Here is a 15,458-nt window from a genome sequence, read left to right as displayed (position 1 = left end):
ACACCAGCGGGTTCACACTGGAGAGAAGCCATTTCAGTGTTCTGAATGTGACAAAGCTTTTTCAGCAAAGGGTGTCCTAATTGTACATGAGAGGATTCACATTAGAGAGAAGCCATTTCAGTGTTCTGAATGTTAGAAAGAATTTACAAAAAAGGCACACTTTAACAGACACCAGCAGAGTCACACTGGTGAGAAGACATTTCAGTGTTCTGAATGTGACAAAGCTTTTGTATTGAAATCAAAGCTTACTAAACATCAAAGGGTACACACTAGAGAAAAGGGATATTAGCCTTCTCATGGTGACAACACTGACATCAGATCATTGTACACAAAAGAGATCACAAGGAAGAAAAGCCATGATGTATTCTGAGTTTGTAATATTATAACTTGCAGCACATCAAATGCCAGATGATTCACAGTCTTCATCCCTTCCTGCTTCCTGGTGTGTGTACAGCGCCTGTCGTCCATCGTCCGAACTACCATCCTGGCAGATCCACAGATGATGGACAACTAACGATTCTAATGCAAGGGAAGGGGGAGAGTGCGCAGCAGGGTGCCGACCCATCGTTTTTCCCCTCTCCATAGAGTAGAACAGTGCTGTATGTACAAAACTTGTTCATGCATCGTGCAGTGCCATTCGTTGGAAAGGATCTGGAAAAATCCTTTCCAAGGACTATTATTGCACATGTGTATTGCGGCTTTAGGCTTTGCTTTTCTTAAAAGTATGGCCTGCAAATCTTCTACAATTCTAAACATATCCAACTCCATATCCCACATTTTAATATTGATATCAGACCTCATCATCTCTATTGGTTACATAATTTTTGATACCCTTCTAAATTTAAAATTCTTTGGGCGAACAAATGAGCTGCCCTGACAAAAATGAAGCAATTCAAAATCTAACAATTCATTAAATTCCAACATTTCTCGACCCTTAACAGTTTGCCAGTTCAAAGAAAACCTTTTTTAATCCACCATTAGACACATATTACCCCTAGAATATCTGGGTGGTTTCTAATTGCTATAGCCAATAGTTCAATTGCTAAAGCAAATAATAAAGGTGACAACCGACATCCCTGTCTTGTACCTCTTCTGATATCTAACAATAAGGACCTATAACCTTTTTATATGATATGTGCAGCAGGCATAACATAAAGTGCTTCAAGAATATTCTGAAAGCTCTGTCCAAATCCCATCTTCTCCAATACTACAAATAAATAATCCAATGAGGAACTATCAAATGCCTTTTGTAAATTAATTTAAATTGTTTATTTACTTTGTTCCAGTTTGAACCCACTACTGATAATAAATAAAATGATCTATGTATTTGATATGAGCTTTGCCTATAATGTAAAAACCCTAACTGATCCGCATGTATATATTCATTCAAAAAAAGACCCCAATCTAACTGCTAATATTTTCTTCGTAATTTTTAATTCACAGTTTATAAAAATTTCGACCTCTGAAGGATCTTCTAGGCCCTAATTATTAAACTAATAAATGTTATATTTTCCTCCCTTACCATGGAATTCCCTTCTTGGATATTAATAAACATTTTAGTCAAATGGGGAGCTAATTGATCCCCAAATTTCTTATTAAAAAAATTAGAGAACCCATCTGGGCCCAGGGCACTATCCTTCTTTAATTTTTTTAACTACCTGAATTACTTCCTCCACTGTAAAGGGTTTCTTTAGATGTTCTCTATGATGTTCCTTCAATCTAGAAAGTGTTATGGCTGAAAAAAACATATCAAAAGATACATTGGCAATACTAGGGCAGGGGTCCCTAAGATTTCTGACAGCATAAAGGTTGCTGTAACATAGTATAAAATGTTGCCACAGCCCAGTACATGTACAGCTTACACTACAGTGCTATTCTCAGCAGCTCCCCCTGCTGTCAGCACACTAGCTGAGAATAGCAGAGTGGCGTAAGAGACCTGCTGTGCTATCAGGTGGCAGAGCTGCGTACACACGTCAGATGATTCTCGTCCGTGTGCCTCAGGGCTGATATCAGACGAGAATCTGCTGTGTGTACAGTGCCCTGGGGGGGGGGGGCTAAGGTAAAAAGGCCCCAACACCTTTAGGGCAGGACAATATGATGTGCCTAGTGCATTTTTTTGTAGTACACGTGTGTGCTCTGCTTTTGCACTGGGAATTGTGAAACCTAAGAGGTGTTCCTTTGCTGTCTATAATGTTCACTGTGCTGCAATACTATGCAGTGGCTGACTTATGGCGCTCTGATGATTACAACAAAAGTACAGAGGGCGGTAACAATAATGAACAACCAAGAGAGGGCACACTGATGAGGAGGCGGGCTCTGAGACCAAGTGAGGAGGGCATTAGTATCTGGCATCTAGAGTTGGGTACTGGGCAGGCGGCACCATCATTTACAGCAGGAGGAGGAGGCAGTGGGCCCTGAGATGTGTGGATGGCATTGTTAACTGGCATCTAGAGCTGGATACTGAGAGAAGGATGCGGTGGGCCCTGAGATGGAGCAAGGGCGGCATTAGTGTTTGAGGCCATTACTTATATGGACAGTGTACAAGTTTTAGCTACTGGAGACATTGCTGTGTAGGGGACTGCCTTTTCCTATCTGCTAGCTGTAACATTGTAAAATGCGGCATGGACAGCGTTGTTAACTGGCATCTACAGCTGGGTACTGGGCAGGCAGCAGCGGTAACAGCAGGAGAAAGAGGTGGTGGGCTGTGAAACGAAGTTTGGATGGCATTAGTAACTGGCATCCAGAGTTGGGTACTGGGCAGGTGGCAGCATCAGTTAAAGCAGGAGGAGGAGGCAGTGGACCCAGAGAAGTGTGGATGGCATTTTTAACTGTCATCTAGAGCTGGGTACTGGGAGGAGTAGATGGTGGGCCCTGAGCTGGAGCAAGGACTGCATTAGTGGTTGAGACCATCACCTATATGGACAGTGTAGAAGCTGTAACTAGTGGAGACATTGTTGTGTAGGGGACTGCCTTTTCCTATCTGCTAGCTGTAACATTGTAAAATGCGGCATGGACAGCGTTGTTAACTGGCATTTACAGCTGGGTACTGGGTAATGGGCACACGGCAGCAGTAACAGCAGGAGAAAGAGGTGGTGGGCTTTGAAACGAAGTTTGGACAGCATTAGTAACTGGCATCTACACTTGGGTACTGGGCAGGCTGCAGCATCAGTTACAGCAGGAGGAGGAGGCAGTGGGCCCTGAGAAGTGTGGATGTCATTGTTAATTGTCATCTAGAGCTGGGTACTGTGAGGAGGAGGGGGTGGGCCCTGAAATGGAGCAAGGACGGCATTAGTGGTTGAGGCCATCACCTATATGGACAGTGTAGAAGCTTTAGCTACTGGAGACATTGCTGTGCAGGGGACTGCCTTTTCCTATCAGCTAGCTGTAACATTGTAAAATGCGGCATGGACAGCGTTGTTAACTGGCATCTACAGCTGGGTAGGCGGCAGCAGTAACGGCAGGAGGAAAAGGTGATGGGCTCTGAGACAAAGTGTGGAAGGCATTAGTAAATGGCATCTAGAGTTGGGTACTGGGCAGCAGCACTAAGAGCATGAGGAGTAGGCATTTAGCACTGAGATGGAGTGTGGACATCATTAGTAATTAGTATCTAGAGTTGGGTACTGGGCAGGCAGCAGCAGTAACAGCTTGATTCGAAGGCGGTGGATCCTGAGACGAAGTGTGAATGACATTAGTATCTGGCATCTGGAGTTTAGTACTGGGCAGGCAACAGCATCATTTACAGCAGGAGGAGGAGACGGTGGGCTCTGAGACCGAGTGTGGACGGCATTAGTATCTGGCATCTAGAGTTTGTTACTGGGTAGGCGGCAGCAATATTTACAGCAGGAGGAGGAGGAGGTGGGCTCTTGGACGGAGTGTGGACGGAGTTAGTATCTGGCATCTACAGTTTGTTAGTGGGCAGGCGGCAGCATCATTTACAGCAGGGGGAGGAGGTGGGGGGCTGTGAAACAGATGGTGGACGGCATTAGTATATGGCCTCTACAGCTAATTGATACATGAATGTATTAACGAAAATCACACTTTCCATACCTACTATCTAGTGAATCCACATAAAAGGGAACAGGCTTGGTGGAATCCACCTGAAAATACAGGAAGGGGTATCACAGTTAAATATCTGTGTTTCACATAAATACATGAATTTCTGGGGGTTTTAGGATACATACCAAGTGCTATCAGAATTCAATACCTGTATTGTTTGTAGAGAAATACATCAATTTTTATGTCTTTAGGGATATATAGCAGAGTGGGGTCAGAACTAAAGATCTTTATTTTCTGTAGAGAAATATAGAATTTTTTTTGATCAATACCAAGTGCTATCAGAATTAAATATCTAAATTTTTATGGCTTTGGAGATATATAGCAAAGCAGGATCAGAATGAAATATCTTTAATTTTTTGGGAGAAATACCAACATTTTTAAAGGTTTTAGGACAGATACCAAGTGCTATCATAATATAATATCTGTATTTTTTATCTATAAATACTGAAATTTTTAGTTTTTTTGTGATACATTGCAAGAGGTATCCTAAATTATATCTCTTGTAATCTATCACAAAAGCCAGAAAAATTTCCATATTTATTCATAAAAAATACAGATATTTCATTCTGATAGCACTTTCTAACAGACTAAGTAGCCATAACAACTTTGTATTTCTCTCTAAAAAATACTGATTTTTAATTATGAATCATAATTTAATATCTGTATTTTTTGGTGCGAAATACATACATTTTATAACATTTTTGATAGATAGCAAGTTGTAGCCAGAATTAAATACCTGTATTTTTTTTTACAGAAATACAGAAATGTTTTTGTTTATTTTGATAGACTGCAAGTGGTATCAGAATTCAATACCTGTATTTTTTTACAGAAATACATAGATTGCCAATGCTAACCACAGAAAGATTGGACGATGGGGTAGACGTGGAGGATGGCAATGATGCCTGGTCTTGACGCAATGCGACAAACAGCAGCCGATCTGCATTGGAGCTCCTGCTCACCGCTGGTGCAGCCTGAAAAAGGTAATGCTTGGCTACATGCCCCACTCAAATTGCTGGCAGCAGCACAGGTAACTTTGGTGTCAGAAGGAGGAAAGGCAGCGAAGGAAGATCGAGCAGTTTAAGCTTGCTTCTTGGCGGAGGTGGTCACACAGAGCTCTGTGCTTTCACCAGGTGTTCCCGCCAGGTTACCGGGTGGTGACTTTTTAAATGTGTGCTCATGCAACTTCTTCCGTTTGGGTTTTTGCCTTGTTTCACATGTTGAGCACACGGTTTGCAGATGACCGTAGTGTTGTCATCACTATAGACATTAAAAAAACTGGGCCGAAAGGTGCTCATGGTGGTGGTCCGCGGTTGTTGAGGCATAGCTGTGGTGACAGCTTCCGACAATTTACGACTATGACTTGCCTCACTGGTACTTGAAGAATGAAGAGTGTGGGCAGCTTTTACCCTCTTCCTCCCTCTCCCCCTTTGAGGGCACTCTGCAACCTCCTCCTCCTCTTCTTCCTGCCTATGATGATCTCCTTGTTTGCCCCATGTCAGATCAAGGACATCATCATAAGAAACAGTTTCCCTGTATGTGCCGAAAGGAAGCAATGGGCTTTTGGAGCCAGTTTGAATTGGCTCGTCTGGCTCAGATTGTTCAGGTGAAAAGTAAGTGGGGGGAAAGCCTGTGAACTGACTCTTCATCAGATGACTCAAACAACTGAGCATCTTGAAGGAATGCTTGTAGCTCCGCCTCTCCAACCCCTTGATGGGACTCCTCTACATGCTGCAGTACACGTGACTTTCCAGCTGCTGATGAAAAACTAGGAGTAACAGGTGTATCATGGACTGTTTATGACACCTGTAAGGACTGTGTCTGGGACAGGGATGAAGAGGGGTACAATCACTTGACCCAGGCTGGGTCATGTACTCCACTTCCTCTTGTTCATTGTGTGGTAATAATGAATGCCTACCACCAACAGCAGCGCTTCTTGTTCACGGGTCTGCAGCTAAAAACAAACTCATAATGCTTTGCTTGCCACCGCTTTCAAAGCTGCCCTTTCCTTTTTGGTCAGACATTGTAGAAATTATTTGTGTGGCTTTAAACCCTGCAAAATACTTTGTAGCTAATATGGTTCCCAAAGTGAAAATTTGTACAGTAAGTAGATTATTTTATTGGGGGGGGGGACACCAAAAATGCAAGTGCACTGTGTGTATTGTATGCAGCACTTTCCTTCTCCCACTTTCCTGGTGACGCTTGTAATATGCAGCACCGTATACAAACTATATACTGCAGTATACACTGTGTGTTTGTCTGTCTCTCAGTACCTGGGGGACCTTGCCTCTGGCTGCGTGTATGTAACACACTGACTGACTATTTATCTATCTATCTAGCTTTCTATCTATGCATCTATCTAACAGTGAAACACTCTACCTCTGTGAGTACAGTAGATTTCAGGACTGCACCAATACAGTACGATCCAAAAATCTATATGACTAATAGTGTAAATGTGACACAGTCTAAGTAAAGCACTTTTTTTTACATTGACAAAGCAAGCCAAGCAGCACAGAAAGGTTGTGATTCTAGCAAATCTCTGTCAGGAGTGGTAAATGCAGGCATGCCCTGGCCTTATAGAGGCTAATGGCTGCCTGTGTGGCATGGAGTGGAGACACAACAAACATGGAGGGGACCAGAATAATTCGACCGATCATATTCGGGTCGAACATTAGGATGACCCGAATTTCAACAACACTAATTGTATCATCAGTTTCAAATGCTTTTTGAATTAATATACAGTATTTTTATAGCTCCAACATATTACAGAGTGCTGTACAAAGTCTATAGTAATGTCACTAGCTATCTCTCAAAGGAGCTCACAATCCAATGTCCCTACCACAGTCATATGTCATTATCACAGTCTAAGGGCAATTTTCGTGGGAAGTCAATTTACCTAACTGCATGTTTTTGGAATTTGGGAGGAAACCCACCCAAACACGGGGAAAACCTGCAAACTTCATACAGATAGTGTCCTGACCGAGATTACAATCTGTAACTGTGCCGGCCAATACATAACACTTATGCAATGATTCAATATTTACAGTGTTCTTTATAACTTCTGCAATTCACTTTATCACAATTTGTGGGTTCTGCTTGTCCATCCACTTTTTGAGAACTGACCACTCTCTCAATATGATTAAGGTTTGGGGAGTTTTCCTGGTCATGGGTACAAAACTTCGATGTTATGATCTATGAGCCATCTCTGGATGAAAAGCAACCCCCACATGTATTGTCTCGATGCTTCACTATTGGCATGACACAGGACTTTTCTTCTCTGGATTACCGAATATACAGATGTTCTGCTCAGAAAAAAGATTCATCAGACCTTTGCACCATTCTGCCAATGCTGTCAAATCTTTGTTCTTCCTGCAGAATTTTAGTCCTTCCTTAAGGTTTTATTTAGAAAGAAATGGCTTCTTTATTGCTCTTCTTGGCACATGACCAAAAGTCTTCACTTTACTGTGCCTGCAGATACACTCACATTCACCTGATAGCTGACTTCTTAGGAGAAGATGGTCCTGGTGATTGCTTGACACTTTTGGATGACCAGAGGACTTATTCACAGCAACAGAACTTCTCACTTTGCAGTTCTTGATGATCAAGTTAATAGTTTTTACATACATCAATGATGGCTACATGTGTTTCCTTGGAGTTAACTATTGTTAACAGAAGAGGACAATGATTTTAGGTGCATCTTCCCCTCTTTTATATCAATCAGTTATGAGTGATTACAACTGGGTTGTCCTTATATTCGACCCGAAAATGGCTGTTCAAATTAAGATAGACCCGTCCTGAAAAACACAGGATTTGATGGTAAAAATTTGGCAAAAAAAAATTGTAAAAACTGTGTTAAAAAAAAATAATTTTATAGTAATTTATTGTTTGATTGTGTTTTTTTAACTTTTTTTTTTACAGGTTTTCCCACAACGAGAATATGATTCCTGCGGCTGTGCAGCTGCATATTCCTCCTGTCATTGTGTATCTCTGGGCACTATAAGTGATGAATGGGGACTTCATACATCATCTGTAATGCTCTGTATTCTTAGATAGAGAAACTCTAAGAATACATGGTACAGCACTGCAACAGCAGTGCTGTTGCAGCCGTGCTGTGCTTCTGGTATGTATTCCTAGATAGAGTTTCTCTATCTAGGAATACAGGGCAATACATACTGTAGTGTCCAGAGATCGTAGTGGAACTGCAGAGGTCATCTGCAGTTCAGTTCCACCGTGACATCACGTGGAAAACTGAACTGCAGATCTCTGCAGTTCCACGACAATGTCCAGGCACTACAGGTGATGAATGGGGATCTGTCCCCATTCATCACCTGTAGTGCCCTGTATTCTTAAATAGAGAAACTCTATCTAAGAATACATAGTATAGCACTGCAACAGCAATCGCTGTTTTGTTCACTATTATTATTTCCACACAAAAACAGGCAAAATAAAACAAACAGCAAAAATAAAGCCTGGCCACTTGGCCTCCAACTCATAGTTCCCTTTACTAACAATCCAGTCTCTTTAGCTCCCCCACCTGGCCAGGAAGCTCATTGTCATTCAGCCTGGTACTTCATCTCCACCTTCAGGTCAAAAGGAAAACTGTCCGACCAAACAGAAAAATAGTCTGCGTATAACCTGTATCTGGGCAAACCCTGTGATTTATTTGGCCAGCTGTTACATACCCCCCTCGTTTCAACCTTGGGTTGAGACACAAGCTGCCAAGTAGGTATGAATCCGAGATCAGACGGGATCGGGAGGATTCAGACTGATGTAGCCGTAAGCTGCCATTGAAGACCTGTGTCTTCCCTTTCCTAGGTAAAAACACAACAAACATACAAACAAAAAATGTTCTTTTTAGAGACGCCGTGCTCTTGACTAATTTGTCAATTTGAATAATTTGGCAAATCGTTTTTTCTTTGAATCAGTTTCTTCCAGATCCTCACTGTACTCCTGAACATTATCCTTCAGCTCCAGCAGTTCTTCCTTCTTTGTTAATAACTTTTTCTGCTCTTTCAGGTTTGTGCAGGTATCACTCAGAATGTCAATGTCCTCCTTTGTTAACTCTTCACCCAGTTCTTGCTTAATCTTTACTACTTGGTTGAACCTTCTTGCTTGGACCACACTTTCTGGTTTCATCCAGGTTTCTCCCTTTTTGTTGTAGAGCCTCTCCTGTGCAACATGTATTTTCTAATTGGCATCATTCATGTTCTTCCTGGCATATTTCATCAGGTCAACTGTAGAATGTGGGGCATTAGTTACAATCCTGTCACTTAGTTGATACAAAATGGGCCACCTCTCTTCAATCTTATCCAGTCCAATGAGGTTCCAGTTTCTGTATTATTGGCATTACACCATTACCAGCCACTGTGGTGATGGTCTTCACACTTTTCTCTGCCCCACCCCAATCACATTTAAATCCTTTTCATTGTTGTGAGAATTCTGATGTTGAATAAAGCAATAACGGTCATCAAAGACTGTATCACAATGGGGACAGCGACCTATGGCTACATTCTCACAAGGCTTTTGCAGTATGTGCATTTTCCAGGTTCTACCCTGCGTAAACCAAACACGACAAACGTAGCATTCAAATAGCTTTTCCCAAGAACCATTTATTATGTGCCTCTCCATGTGACAATCATGATTTGAGCGTCTGGGACAAGTATAGCTGCACAGCTTACATTGGAAAGTTTTCTTTACATGATTCTTTTTTCATTTTTCTTATCTGATATGCATAGTACTCAAGATATGTTAACATCTTGTTTGATTGCTGTCTCCACTCCATTCATCATACTGCTTAGAGTCTTTAGCAATATCTACAATGACACTGATGTTACTGAAACTGATATACCCCGTATAACTTCCAACAACTGTAAAACCTATTATTCCCCGGAAACATTTATGATATTTACTCATACTATAAGTACTACCCAGGGAGATGTATGTTACCATATGATTTGTAACCCCTCTGAAAAAGCCCACTGTAGGATATTAGCAGTACAGGAAGTCACAAACTTTAAAATTCTACATCTCATTCTTGTCGCTTATGTAACCAAATGGAAAAGAATTTTACAGGTGTCCATAACCCTATGCTCTGTAATTCCATTCAACTGTCCCCTAGCCATTATCAACATGTTAAATTACCCACAGGCTGGTTGTGGTCCTGTGGAAAAACAACTTATGATTTCCCTGCTAACATGTCCGGAGGACCCTGTACTTTCTCAAGAATGGCCCTAGCTATGGGTCAGAAGAAACAACTATCACCCTTGTCTATAAAACGTTCCTCCCTAGACCTAAGTGACATTTGTTCAGCTGATCTACATCCAGGAATGTGTTGTTAAGGATCAGAGACAGGTTAACACTCTTAAGGATCAGATTAAGTCTCAAGATATTAAACAAAATAGTGGTTTAGGGTTGTTTGACTGGTTATGCAATCTATTTCCCAACATTGTATTATGGATTAAGCAATTTAAAGCTTTTATTTTCATCGGTATATGTATCTTTGCATGCTGCTGTGTACAATGTACTCTTATGTTATTGTAAATATGCAAATCAAAATCAATCAGCTTCCTCAAGTTATGTATGGCCAAGAACCTGAAGCTGTTAATTTGTATGTAGGGGAACAAAGGTATGAGGCCTAGTTATCTTTTTGAAGGATAAAAAGAAGGAAATGTAAGGGGCTGAGGAATTTTACTGAGTCTTGAAGTTAATTATTTTGTGCTTTTGTTATGTTTTGTAGATGATTGAATTATGTTGAGACTAGTTGTACTGTTCTTATCAGTAAACTAACGTCAGCTCCCCCCTTTTTGTCTTAAAAACTCTCCCTTTCCTCCCTTGGCCATTTATCTGTTCTCCTAATATGAATATCCTGTTCTAAGGGAACCACAAGGGCATTTGTCATGTCTGCTAGTTGTCTGTATTCATGTGATCATGTCTTTTAACTAGTATATAAGCTGTGTGCAAACAAAGTTTTGAGAGTTATTACTCACTCTACCAGCACTGTAAAGAAAAGCCATCAGAGAAAGAGGGACAGCTGATCGGATATCAGAGTAGGAGACCACCTTAACAACCCCACACACATTTTGTGGAGCATGTTGTTACCCTCCCACACACATTCTGCAGAGCACGTTGTCTGCCGTCACACACATGCTGTAGATCGCATTGTACCCCCCCCACATGCACTCTGTAGAGCACTTTGTACCCCCCCACACACACATTCTGTGGAGCGCATTGTACCACCCCCACAGACTTTCTTTGGAGTGTGTTGTTAGCCCCAACAAACATTCTATGGAGCACGTTGTTATCCCCCCACACACATTTTGTGGAGCGCCTTGTTACCCCCCCACACACATTCTGTGAAGCGCATTGTTACCCCCCACACACACTCTGTAGAGGACATTGTACCACCTCACACACAAACATTCTGTGGGGCATGTTGTACTGAACCACACATTGCCACGGTCCCTCCCGTCACTAAGGTTAGAAGATCTGTGAGACAATCTGCATGTGAGGTTATCTGACAGTCTCTTTGTTTTCAGTGTTGTTGTTGGTAATGACCACACCCCGTCTGTGGTTGATATTCACTGCTTGGATGTGGAAGAGCTGGTGTGTTGTCTTCTCCAGAGTTCCTGCTCACCCATTTTCTATTGAAGATATTTTGTACTGCTCTTGGTGTTTTGTTGTTCTCTTGTGCTCGTTGTTACTAGGCCTCAGGGGGGGCCGTAGGTGGTGACCGTTTCCTTCTCCCTAGCCTTTGAAGGCCTAGTCCCTTGTCTTTATCCTTCTGGTGTTCCTCTATCCTTCTGGTGTTCCTCCCCTCTCCTAATCTGTGTCACACACATTCTGTAAAGAGTGTTATACCCCCCCATACACACATTCTGTAAAGTGCGTTGTGCCCCCACACACATTCTGTGGAGCGTGTTGTACCCCTCCACACACATTCTGTGGAGCCCTGGGCGGTTACCCCAAGCTTAATTTGAGGTAAAAAAACTTGCTAAAAGCGTTTACCCCGAACTAGGCTAAGGGTAGCTAAAAATAGAATCAAGCGTTGTATACCTGGTGCCACTGGCATCCTCCAGTGTGCTGTCATCAGATCCCGTCCTCTGGCAGAGTTCTCCAGCGTCTATGCCCGTCTCCAACATCAGATGCCCGTCTTCTCGTCGGATCCCTGTCTTCTCCTTCCCTCGGAATTCGTGTACATGTCTCTCTGCTATTTCTAATAACGTCGGTGTGTCTGTTGTAGTGGCGGGAAATTCATATATTTTGTATTGGATCCAATACAAACTCCTGTATCTAATCCAATACAAAAAAAACACAAAGTTTTCGAAATGAAATTTTTTTTATATCGTAGAGCTGTAACTTACCAAAGTATGTCCAAACAAGGGTCCAGTAGATATCCTAAATATAACAAAGTTTGAAACACACAATCATGTAAAAAAAAAATAAGGCAGAAATCACTGAGCAGAGGGTCTAGAAGTGGTCTGGGACTACTTATCGCCTTAACAATTTGGTGTCAGAAGTGTGATATCTACCTACCTAAAAGACCAGGAGAAGAGTAAGTGGAAATTTCTTTTCTACATCTACCATCCTCCCTTGTGTCACTGTAGATATCTTACCAACCTAGAGCGCACTGAGGCAATGCGGCCACCCTTTCAAACGACTGGGTTCCTGAAAAGACTTGAGATAAATAGATAGCACATACGTGAAGCTAGTGATTTCTGCCTCCACAGTTTTGTGTCAATAATTCAGAAGTGTAAGACATATTGTATATAAGATAAGTTTGTGTACTAATCTGGTTGCTGAGGTGAGGTTGGGTCAATCTTCACTGCTGTGGTTGCCTCGGGCAAGCAGTAACATGACCTAAGCTGCGTTTTGGTAAGCGGTCCTGGGAACAGTTTTACCACAGCCGACGGAAAACCTATTCAGCACTCCGCATTAATTTCAAAACTTTTACAGGACATGTCCTCCCCAAAGCAATTGTCAAATGTCAAGCACACACTTCTTCCACTTTCTTCGAAGCCACAGGCTACAGACTGGCAGATTTTAATACCAAAGCCGCGGCTGGGTTTACCACACCCATCACTAGCCCCCCCCCCCCACCCCATACACTTCTGCTTGCTATCCCAGCTTCCACTGAAACCAACACACCTTCTAACACAACTACAGTTCTTCAAAACTTCATAGGAATTATAGGAAAAGGAAGGATTGACCTTAGATTCCTTTGGAATCTGGTCAAAAGAAGGGATAGTAAAGCTGCCCCAAATAGCAATACCCCTCATTGTTTTTCAAATCCATGGTATTGGACACAAAAGCATTAAAACCACAACACAAGAAATAAGCGATTTTTTGCACAAAAATTAAAGGAACACACACAAGCCATACTTTCCTGCTGTCTAACATGTGCCAGACATAATGTGCATGGAAAGAAAGCAGGACAACATGAACATGTGTTACCTCCACATGGCCCATATCAAGGGTTATAAATTGGTTTTACACACATGCCAAAGGCTTCCAACGGATGTCAGGTAATGTTAGTAATTATAGATAAATTCAGCAGATGGGTGGAAGCTTTTGTAGTCAGGAAAGAAAATGCAAAGACAGTAGCTAAAATACTAATTAAGGAGATCATCAGCAGATTTGGATGCCCAGTGAGAATAAGCTCAGACAATGGCACTCCATTCACCTCTAAAGTCACACAGGAAAATTAAAAAATGATTAACAAAGAAAGAATGGAAGTTACACATCCCATATCACCCCCAGAGTCCTGGAGTAGTAGAAAGGATGAATAGGACATTGAAAGACAAATTTAGGAAAGCAACTGGAGGGACATTACTTAAGTAGGACCAATACCTACCAGCAGTGCTAGCAGAAAAAAGAATGACACGCAACCCAGTTAATAAACTATCCTTCCTCCTACAGATCAATCAACACGCCTATTGAATCCCGGAGATGTAGTGTTAGTTAAGGCTCTGCACAAGCACAAATCCTTGGATCCCCCCTTTGGACCCCCGGTCAACGCGCAAAGCCATCACTAGAACAGCCGTGCTGGCCAGTGGAGCACCCACCTGGATAAACGCCTCAACAGTAAAGAAGGCACCGCCGATCCAACGCCAGGATTATGCTTCTTGATTCACAAGTACCATCCGGATGCTTGTCTGCAGTTTTAGAGCCCTGATGGTTATATTCTGTCTTGTATGGATCACAACTTGTCACTATCACCCTCAAGATCTGCCCTTCGTTTGTCCCCAACCAAGCCATAACCTAAATAATGACTCTTCCTTGTCTATGCACCAGCGATGACTTGAGTATAGTGACTGGACTGATTTCCGGGGTAACATATGGGAACGTCCTGCCAAAGAAATATATTTAGCTCTGTGCCTATCTGATATGCATAGTACTCAAGATATGTTAACATCTTGTTTGATTGCGGTCTTCACTCCAGTCAGAATACTGCTTAGAGTCTTTAGCAATATCTACAATGACACTGAGGCTACTGAAAGTGATATACGTTTATCTCATGACCCGTATAACTTTTGTAATAACTGTCAAACCTTCGATTCCTGGAAAAAATCATGATATTTACACATACTGTAAATATTACCCAGGGAGATGTGTTACCGTATGACTTGTAACCCCTCTGAAATACCCCACTGTAGGATGATAGTACTACAGAAAATCATTCAGCTTCTTTGAGTTTTGTATGTCCAAGAACCTGAAACTGTTTATTTGTATGTAAAGAAACTAACGTACGAGGCCAAGTAGTCATCCTTTGTTAAAGATAAAAGGAGCGAAATTTACTGAAGCCTGAAGTGTAATAACTTTTGTATTTGCTATATTTTGTACAGTTGTGTCAAAACTAGCTGTACTACTTATCAGTAAACTAACATTTGTTATCCCCCCTTATCCTTGAAACTTCCCACCCCCTTCTCTTGAATCTTTCTATGCTTAGCAAAGCTGTTATTGTAATTTCTTGTTATTGACTAACTACCAAGTGCCTTCTGACCCACTGTTTGACTATATAAAGTGCAATGTGATAATAAAGCTTTGAGAGTGACTTAACTACTTGCATGGTGTCGTTACTTGCTCTCCCAGCGCTGCCGCTGAAAACTGAAGCTGGTTTGGGACCAGAAGGAAACTGGATTAACATCATCATAAAAATATCTTTTTATTATAAAAAGAAAACCAACAGAAAATAAACATACTACATACTACTTAACCAACTGAGCGATAAGCCCGACCTTGGTTAGGGTTTAAATTAGTTACAATTATAGATAAACCTGAACTTTTCTCACTGTATGAAAATACAGTGAGAAAAGTTCGGGTTTTTTCGATCACTTACCTGGTCCCGCTGCGATCATTTATCGTCGTGTTCCAGCGTCGGGTGCCTTCTCCGGGAAGAAGAAGCCGGC

General features: G+C 41.8%; 1 long non-coding RNA gene across 1 annotated transcript; it reads left to right on the top strand.

Annotated features, from left to right (window-relative positions):
• Positions 1–6: 6 nt before the first annotated feature.
• On the top strand, positions 7–15,104 carry LOC140323232 (uncharacterized). The gene is made up of 3 exons (XR_011919320.1): positions 7–599; positions 4,886–5,036; positions 13,969–15,104. It is a non-coding gene; the product is annotated as an uncharacterized lncRNA (long non-coding RNA).
• The last annotated feature ends 354 nt before the right edge of the window (positions 15,105–15,458 follow it).

Source organism: Pyxicephalus adspersus, chromosome 1 (assembly GCF_032062135.1).
Source record: "Pyxicephalus adspersus chromosome 1, UCB_Pads_2.0, whole genome shotgun sequence".
Taxonomy (NCBI): domain Eukaryota; kingdom Metazoa; phylum Chordata; class Amphibia; order Anura; family Pyxicephalidae; genus Pyxicephalus; species Pyxicephalus adspersus.
Note: the sequence above shows the minus strand (reverse complement) of the source record. Positions and strands in the feature narration are given on the sequence as shown.